This window comes from Gavialis gangeticus, unplaced genomic scaffold (genome assembly GCF_001723915.1).
Source record: "Gavialis gangeticus isolate Ggan-Ray unplaced genomic scaffold, GavGan_comp1, whole genome shotgun sequence".
NCBI lineage: Eukaryota > Metazoa > Chordata > Crocodylia > Gavialidae > Gavialis > Gavialis gangeticus.
In genome coordinates, this window is record NW_017729032.1 from 89097095 (window position 1) to 89106949 (window position 9855).

Sequence of the window (9855 nt, forward strand, 5' to 3'; positions counted from 1 at the left end):
CACTCCACCACCCTCCCCACCCATCAACAATAAAAAACCTTCTTCCCAAACATAAAACTATGTACAAGTGTTACAGTTTCTGTCCAAGTCCTGGATTGGGGGGCTATGTGGTGGGGAGGCATGGGGTTCAGAGCCCAGTGCCAGGTGGCCAGCACCCTGGTCATGGACAGTTCCCCCACAGTTCTAGGGCCACAGCAGATGCCAAGGGCTCCTGCAGGCAGGAGGCAGAGTAGGCCCTCCCTGAGGTCTAGGGTCCTGCTATAGGGTGGTGGGTGGGGGCCAGGGGCTAGGCATGGGGGGAACTGGGTGTGGGCTCCAGTGCCTGGCCCTGGCTGGCCAGTTGCTGCTGGAACAGCTCTATGTGACACTAGTCCAAGGCCTTAAGATAGGCCCAGTGCACTCACTGCATCTGGTCCCATGCCTCCTTCTGGGCAGTGTCCCAGGTGAAGTCATCTTCCCACCAAGCCAGCTCCTGCACCTTGTCTGCCTGCTGATGCACTTACTCCCACACTGCTCAGTTGTCCATGACTGCCACCAACAGCTGAAGCATGTGGGTCCAGTCTCTGGTGCATCGCTGGTGCAGCTGGCATATCCAAAAAGCTCCAGAGGTAGGTGGTGGTGACCCTGAGGTGGCACTCCCACAGGGCCCGGTAGCCTATCCCCCACATCCAGATGTTGGCTATGCAGAGGCAGGAGACAGAAGCTTTTTTTCTGCCTTTTGTGAGAGTTTGCAACATTGCAGACATAAGGTGCTTTACATCAGGGGCCCTGCACTGCCCTTGGATGCCCAGGGACCATGTTAAGTTATAGTGATAGGCTTAGGCAACCACAAGCCAAGTCCCCCATCCCTGCATGTTTCCCTGGGGCTGGTGAACTACTAGGTGATGGTAGCAGGCAGCCTGCCTCCCCTGCCCCCTTCCCAGGGCCAGGCTTCTGCCAACACCTGATGCCGCAGTTCCAGACCCTGCCCCTACCTCCCTGAAGGCCAACCACTGTGCTGCACTGCTGCTCCATCCACAGCGCCCAGGCTCAGGTCATACGGGGCACCTGGCAAGCTGGGTTGAGGGGCTGGCTGCACCCCCGCCCTCTCCACAGTGGACCCTCTTTGGGGAGGTGCTATGGGGATGCCCCCCTGCACCACCACCGCACCCCAAACATTCTACTGCTGAGTGTGCCCCAGGTGGTGCACAATGAGCTGTTTATGCAGGTGGAGGGCTGCCCAAGCCACTAGGACCTGCTACTGATGATTCTGCTGGTGCCCAGGGCACACCTGCACACCAGGTTCAGGATCCTGAGCTACAATGGTGTGGGGGGCAAGCCCAGTCTGCTCCATAACCTCCAGCACTGCCTGGAGGGTTACCTGCCACAGTGCTACATGTCCCTGCCCCCCACTGCAAAGGAGGACATTACTGCTGGCATTGATGCCTTCTTCAGTTTGTGAGGCCTGTGACCACTGAGCTACAGGGACACAGGCTGCTCAGTAAAGTTCTGAATTGTGTCCTGCCAGCCTGTGTACTGTGGAGGCCAGGGAACCTGGGGCCAGAGTTGTGTGGATGGTCTGGACAGGAAGTGGGACCATGGCTGGGGGCAGGGGCAGGGCTGGGGACTGGGCGGGCCCTTCCAGGGCTGGTGAGGGTGGTGGTTCAGTGTGGGGCTCCTCACCACGCATTTGGCTCTGCCTGGTGTCCATGGCCTTTGGTGAGTGCCAGCTGGCACCCGGCTAGCCCCTCCCCCCCGATAGGAACTGGTGGCCAGCAGTGGTGTGTCTGCCTGCTCCTTGTGATGGGCTCTGGGGCTGAGCTAAGGGTAAGGCAGACACTGAGGAGAACTCCCCAAGCTGCCAGTGGGTGTAGCAGCTGGGTAGGTGGGTGGAATGAGGCACTGAAGGCCCAAGGCCCCCCTCAGGTGACTTGTCATCGGATGCATCAGGGCAGGGTATGAGTGAGGTTGGGCCTCCCCTGTTAGTGACATTCACAGGGATGAGGCCTGTCTCCTGGGGTGCCAAAATGCTGGTCAGGGCCCATGAAGAGCATGGTCTTATGGGCATAACTGGAGCAATGACTGAAGTCAGTCACAGCCATTCCTTGTGCCTGCAAGTGGCACTGCTGCACTGTCCAGGAGTGGCCTCGCACATGCATCCCAGCTGAGATCACCCTATAAAGGTGGGCTTTCCTATGCCCATGCTGAGTGAGCAATCTCTGGATGTTAGCCCCACTCCAGAGTGCCACAAGGTTGCATACTTCCTTGTGGTTCAAGTTGGGGGCCCAGGCACTGGGGATGGGTGTGGGCACATGGAAAGAGCCATAGCTGGATGGGGAGGATGTGTTCAACATGGTCCCAGCACCAGGTCTCGGGGCTCCTGTATGGCTATCCCTGCAATAATGGCCTTGGAGGGCTGGAAGCAGCACCCAGGACAGGGGTATGGCCAGGGATGGGGAGCTGCATGGCAGAGGTGTTTTACCACAGTACCTGCAAAGACAGAGAGCTGGGGGTGAGGAGCAGCAGGAGCAGGTGCTGGCCCTGCTGCAATACTAGGGGGAATCTCAAGGCTGGGAAAATGATGCAGCAGGTTTCAGCCCTTTGCAACACTCATCTGTGGCCAAGGAGCAGCTCCAGCTAGGGAACAATCCAGGCAGAAGCTGCCTGGGTCCTATCCAGCAGGGCACATGGGGCCTGTGGGCTGCTGCAGGAAGACTGGCTCCCTTCAGCTCCTTATACAGTGTGCCCCAAGTCACAAAATGACTGGAGGCTTTTATAGCCTCCAGCTAGGGCTGTCAAAGAGCAGCCCAGGCATGGAGGAGGAGAGGCAGCCAGCCAGGAGTCCTGGGCCTGGGCTCCAGGTGGCCCTCTAGTGGCTGAGCAGATCTAGGAATGAAGTCTCTGAATTAATACATCTATATGTGCATTAATCTGCATGAACTAATGCTGCTTAAATTTGATACATGGTTTGGGCAGGTATAAATTTAGGCTCACATAGCCTAAACTTGCCATTTTTAAGCTGCATTAAGGGTGCACACATGTAGACATGCACCTCTAATGCACCTTAAATTCAGCTAATCTGCATTAAATGACTGTGTGTGGACACACCCACTATGTCCAACCCTCCCCCCCTTCATCTAGTAACCTAATATCAGAGTACACATGCAGGACGTAAGAAGACAAAAGTTTAAATTCCTTATGTGCTTGAGAGGCATGAATTTGCATCTCCCACTTCTCTAGTGGCTCCCTTAAGTAGAAGGAAGAACTGATCTGTGGTCTACCACCTCCCTAATAACTCCTTTAAGTAGGTTGGTGGATAAAAGGGAGGGTACCATCTCTCCTATTGGGTGTGGGTCCTGATCTGGTGGGTTTGGTCTGGGAACACCTATCATATTGTGCTCTGCAGAAGGAGGAATTCCTAGTATCTAGATCCTAAGGGGGTTTAGGCATGGGACAGGTGTCTATCTGATTGGTGCCACCCCAAGGCAGACCTTTGGGTACCTAGGGAATTTCACTGGTGAAAACTTACATGCCAGCCAGGTTTAGTTAGCTTCCAAGTATCAGTCTTGGAATCTACATTTTGATATAATTAGAGTGGTAGTTTGGCAGAACTTATGTACCCAAAGCTTTTTTAGAACTAGTGGTCATTCACTTCAGAGATGTGAAGTTAAACTGATGCATCCTATTTCTAATTATTCATCAAAAGTGAATCCTATGTGGATGTGCATTAGGATCTCATCCCAGAATAGAATCACAGACAGACAGCATGGAGTCGGAAGTGGGAATCAAGGATGGCAAGTTATGCATCCTAAATATAAAACATCTTTGATCATGTCACTGCATTGATAATGGTAAGGCCCAAAAATTAATCTAAAGGATCCCTAAAAGGCCTGGATTTATAGTTAAACTGAAGTTCCATTCTGTAACACGTTGATTGCCTTGACCTACTAAATAGAAAATTAACTGAATCACAACAGCAATGAAATGGTGAGGTTACTCAAAGAAGCTGGAGATAAAGGAAATTATCAGAACAATATATTTAATGTATCTCTACTCAGGACACTTGTACATATGAGGTGGGTTTAGTTCTTAGCTCTGCATTCTATGCCCCCTAAACTGAAACAATGAGTTTTTAATTGAAACCCACCATTTCAATTTAGGGATTTCTGTTATTGTTTTGCAAATGTGTTGGAGCTATTAGTCATCTCACCCCTGGCTGCAGGAGAGGCGGGCAGACTCTGCAGAATAAAAGGATCGGGCCCCTTGCTGCTTCTGCCTTCCCTGGCATTCCTTCCCAGGGAGAAATGCCAGGGAAGAAGAAGTGCTAAGACAAGAATCCCTAAAAGGCCTCAATTTCTAGTTAAACTGATGTTACAATCTGTAACATGTTAACTGCCTCGACCTACAAAATGGAAAATTAATTGAAATATAGCAGCAATGGAATGGTGAGGTTACTCAAAGAAGCTGGAGATAGAGGAAATTATCAGAACAATATATTTCTCATATCTCTACTCAGGACACTTGTACACATGAGGGTGGTTTAGTACTTAGCTTTGCATTCTGTGCCCCCTAAATTGAAACAGTAGATTTTTAATTGAAACCCGCTATTTCAATGTAGGGATTTCCAACACTGTTATGGTGAGGGAACCAATCCTTTTTGTTTTTTCTTTTTGGGAGAGCTCGTCTGCAGCCAAGGAGCAAGCTACCAGCAGGCCGAGTGGCGCCTGAACTGTGAGGGACCCTGGTCCTTCTCTTTGTGGTGGCGGCACCTCCCAGGTTCACCTGGGCAGGCTGGTAGTGGAATGAGTGCTGCCCCAGCTTAGAGGCAGCACCCAGCTCAATCTAATTTTTCCCTGACTCTTAGCTGAGGCAGCATCCAGCCTGCTAGCAGCCCACCCAGGCAGTCCCAGGGGTCACCAGTGCCATAGAAGAAAGGACCAGTGCCCCCTGCAGGTCAGGGACCACTTGGTCTCCTGGCAACTTTCCCCTTGGCTGTAGGAGAGGCGGGCAGGCTCTGCCAAAAACAAGAAAAAAGGGATCTGGCCCCTTGCCACTTCTACCTTCAGCAGGCATCACATGTACAAGTGCTCTTAGTTTCAGAATACACTTTCTTAATTTTTGTCCTTTCTTCTATGACCTGTCAATGTAAGGAAGCCATGAAAAAGCCAAATGTGATCCTAGGATATATCTGGAGGAAAAATTCCAATAGAAATAAGGAAATATTGATGACAAGATACTGGCAACAATAACTTGTGAAATACTATGCAATATTCTTGTCATTCTTGTTCAAGAAAGGTGAATTTAGACTACTATAGGTGCAGAGAAAGGAATGGAAAGCCAGTTACATAAAAGAAGATTAAAAGAAGATGGCTTATTTACACTGGGATGACAAATATTGAGAAGGGGTCTTGCTCTCTATAAATATAATGGGGAGAGGAAGGGAGAATTGGCAGGGAAGAATAAGTGCTAAGACAAGAATATGGGTGTCAGGACCCCCGCCCCCATTTTTTTGTACTGACACTTTGCAAATTTTTTACTGACAAAAATACTTTTTTATATGTTTTTACTGACATATTTTATGTATGTCAGTAAATGTAACCCTTCTGCCAAGCCTGGATGGCAGTGATGGGGGTGGGGTTCAAATTTAGGGTTTTAATACCAACCAGGGTAAACATTTTCATTGATTTAAAATGTTAGCAGATTGTAAGTAAAAAAGAAATCTTGGGTTGACAATACTGCTTGACAGAAGCTATGGTTTTACACCATTCTGCCCCACCCCAGGAGTCCCCTTCTCACCTCCACGCCCTGATGCACCCAACCTCATCCCATACAGGACTGCCTCCACCTCAGCTGACTCCTCAGCCTTACCTCTGCTGTCCCAACTCCTCGCATCCCAGAATGGACCCCCTGCACACTGCCTTTCCTCCTCCCAGCCTGGAGCTCTGTCCTGGCCACACTACCCGGCTGCCTATGCCTTCAGGTGAGCAGCTGTTAGAGGCAGGAGAATGGCCAAAGAGATGTTAGAGCAGTGCATGGCTGGGTAGGGGGCAGGGGGCTGTTCAGGCTCCCTTGAGCAACAAGAGGTCTTTTCAGTGTGCTGCACTTCCTCTAAGACAGGAGGTGGCACATCTATGTTCTATCTTTCTATTAAGATCATTGTTGTTTCATTTTATGGTTGTCTCTAGCTTTTTAATGAAGTTTAAAGAGAAGCATTTTTCCCTATTTTTTTATGGATTGCCCCTAAATTTATGGATGGATGACAATCCTGAATTGTGTATACACTGATAATAAATAAATTTACACTGGAAATCAGAAGCAGATTCCTAATCATTATAGAAATCAGAGATGTGGAAGTTGTTTATATAAAGAATTATATGATGTAGCTTCAGAAATCACAGGAGACTAGACTCAATAATCCAGAAATCTCATTATCTAATACTATGCTCTAGCTCAGAACTCTAACTGGGGAATATTAGGATAGCTTCGTTGGCTTCCTTGGAGTTACATTCTTTTCTACCCACGGCTAAATGCAACCATAAAATGAACTTCATAACCTCAACCATGCTCCTAAAAATGTGTTAGATTTAATATTTTAATGGTATTGTATAGCCAGAAATTATCAAAAAAAATTTAAAAATGAATATTTGACAGATGAAAGTCAATTTTGTGTCACAATATCATTTAGATATATGTATTTATTTATCTGTTTCTTGGGTTGAGCATTTAAAATAACAACACATGTAATTCCATATTTCTAGCAAGATCTAATCAAGTCTAATTTTGCACTGAGCTCTATTTAATGAGTTGGTACCTGTGTATGAATTGTGGGTTACATGAAATTTCCTTATTATTTTTCCCTCTATATAATTAAGAAAAAATTAGTGGCAGTAAAATTGTAGTTTATGTGGATAAAGGTCTGGTTTCCCCACAATGCTTTACAAATATTCTGCATGTGAAATTTCAAAGACAGCAGTAATTGCATGTAGCAAAATCTTTCATATATGGTCTTTAGTCTGAAAGAAAGCCACTAATTATTAGCATATGGAATGCTGTCATACTTAAAGTTTCTGTTTTAAAATACTGGGAATATAATAATCTATGTCCTTTATGATTCAACTACTAGTTTCTAGTTTCTCTAGGAGCTAAATTCTTCACCTCTTTCTCCTTTCATTTTAAAACAATGCTCTTCAGTTCCTCTATGTTTTTATTTGCATTACTTTGTGAAGGGATTCTGTCAGATATTCACCTTCAAAGCACAGTGGAAGCTTGATCCTGATTGTCTTCCTTTGATTTGTGCTGTACAATCCCTACACATTCCCATTAAATTTTTTTTATTTCAGAGGTAATTTATACATCATTAGAAGCTGCAGACATAGCTCAGACTAATTCAGAAAGATGTGAAATAAAAGGACATTGATTCAGTAGATGTTACTGTTATGCAAGTTGTGATAGCGTAGGATATCCCTGGCTTAGGCTGCGAGCTCTGTTTCAGATTCAGGCATCCGTGTTGTGTCATGTGTTGCCCAGATTATGTTACTAGATTGTAACACAAATAGGTGTCCTGTCCCCAAAAAGGTTCTTAAATCTTCAAGAATGAGACAATCTATAAGAAACTTTCAAGATCAGAGCAAGAAATGTTATCCAAGCCAAAACGTGTGCTTTGAGAATGATTTTGGCCAAATGATTTTTTGAGGGGGAGGAAACTGTCCCAGCTAAACTCTAAAGCTGCCCGAGGTTAATTCTGAAGATGTAACCTAATAGTTAAGGCACTGGCCTCTGATGAAGCAGACACATTCAGCTGGAATCAATTATTTGAGATGAAAAGATCCTCTCAGAATTATATAGAAAAGCTACTTGACCCACATCCCAATCTAATGCCCTGTTCACCAGGCTATGCACACTCTGGAGAAGTTTACAGCAGACTGCTTTACTACCAGATGTTCTGGCAGTGCCTAGGCATTTTTGGCTGCTTTGTATGGCTCTGTAACAGAATGCACTTTATGAAGCACCACCTGCTGAATGGACCGCAACAGATGTCTTCATGCACTTTCAGTCAGTTGCCAGACAGTGGTAGAAGCCTTATACCACTCGAGGTAGAGTAATTCAGTGAGCAGAGGATTTGAATGTATGGACTCAACATTTTGCCAGTACAGTTGGAGCTGCAATGTAGACTAGAGCTTTGTCTCATTGCGATATCTCTTTCCAAATAGAAATCTACAAGGTTTTTATTCGAAAACAGATATTTCACCATAATTCTGTTTTCACAAAAGCATTGAAAATGTTTTGTTTTTGTTTGGTAGAGAAGGAAAAATACCAACTGTAACTTCAGAACCTCCCATGGAGTAGAATTCTCTTCCCTTGGTCAATAATCAGCAGGAAGCAAGGTTTCCTCTGACAAAAAAAAAAAAAAAATCCCAATTTTCGCATTTAAAAAAGTAATCCCAAATCCACATTTTCCCATGATTAAAATGTGGATTTTGAGTTACTTTCTTAAAATTGAAAATTGGAGATTTTTTAAGTCAGAGAAAACCAGGATCCCTGATAATCAGGGTCCAGAAGCAGATCTAGAATTTTACAAAGGAAGATGTGGGAACAGCATGGGTGGCTGTGACCCCCACTCTCAGCTTTCTCCCCCACCTAAACTGGGGTGGGCAGACTGCATCATAGGAGCAGTGCCCAGTGATTCTTTGAGCTGGTCTACACGTCACTATATGGTGATGTTGCTATGGCACTGTGCTTTAGTACTTCCTTTTGAAAGTACTAAAGCATGGTGCAGTAACTGCCCCTACTCAACCATGCGTCTGACACATGGTTAGATTTCTTTGCTATGTCACTGTAGCGGCATGCTAAAATGGGTGAGCATGCCGCTGTGGTAACATAGCGGCTGATCAAGTCTAGACACATGTGGTTGTGCCCTTTGAATGTCCAAAACAGGCAAGGATTCCCTCCCTGTTCAGTAGCACATCATCTCCCCTCCTTCTTCCCCACCTCCCTCACCTGCTGCTGCCATTTTCTTTACTGTCCCAGGATGTAAGGGAAGCTCCTGTCCTGCTCCAGATGGTTTTATGGGGCTTGGGCTCAGCCTGGGACAGTGGTAGTGGAGATAAGGTTCCTCCTCCCCACACCTGCTCCTGAGCTGGTAGGGACTACCTGGGAATGACCAGATAGAGAAAGTAAACCTGCCCACCGGCAGGAGGGGGGGGGGGCAATGGGGGAAAGGAAGGGAAGGGAGCATGCCTCTGAACACAGAGGGAAAGGGGAGGGGGGATTCTTATCTCCATTAAGGACTTGAAAAAAGTCCTCAGATACTGCTCCTGGCTTGTGGTCAGCAAGATAGTGTGGCTGCACTATTGTATCCCCTCTAGATCTGCTCCTTTCAGGGGCCACCAACTTTGATTGTCTCTTAATTGCTGGCAAATTCTCAGACAGGGGAAGAGAAAGTGATGACAATGAAATATACGGACTGAAGGACAGAGACTGTATTTAAAGTGGGTTAGTGTTGGGATGATATTGTAGCTGTAATGATCCCAGAAGAAATGTAAGAAGCAAGATTTTTTGTGGGTGATAATCTTTTATTGGACCAACTGTATAGTTGGGAAGGATATAGACAAGTTATAACTGCCACAGATCCTTTCTCAGCTCTCTCTTCTGTGAGAGAAGCTATCCACTACAACATATAAGAAGAACCTATTGGAAAAATAGAAAGCAGAAGGGGCTCTGCTTAGCCTGAAATGTTGATAATACTTTGGACTTAGGAGTGGTTGAGATGAGACATTAAGTTGAAGTTTTGTTTCAGAGCTTTACTTATTGCACAAAGAATTGTAACTCTCAAATATTTATTTTATTGTGTTGAGAATAAATGACTAAACCACTCTC

At 46.2% G+C, this 9855-nt stretch overlaps 1 long non-coding RNA gene across 1 annotated transcript in view; it reads left to right on the forward strand.

The window, feature by feature from the left end:
- LOC109302443 overlaps nt 1-7778 on the forward strand; it is a 16893-nt gene extending 9115 nt beyond the window's left edge. Inside the window, exon 3 of the long non-coding RNA XR_002098775.1 lies at nt 7768-7778. This is a non-coding gene — a long non-coding RNA (uncharacterized LOC109302443). The remainder of the gene's footprint in view (nt 1-7767) is intronic.
- Nucleotides 7779-9855: the final 2077 nt, after the last annotated feature.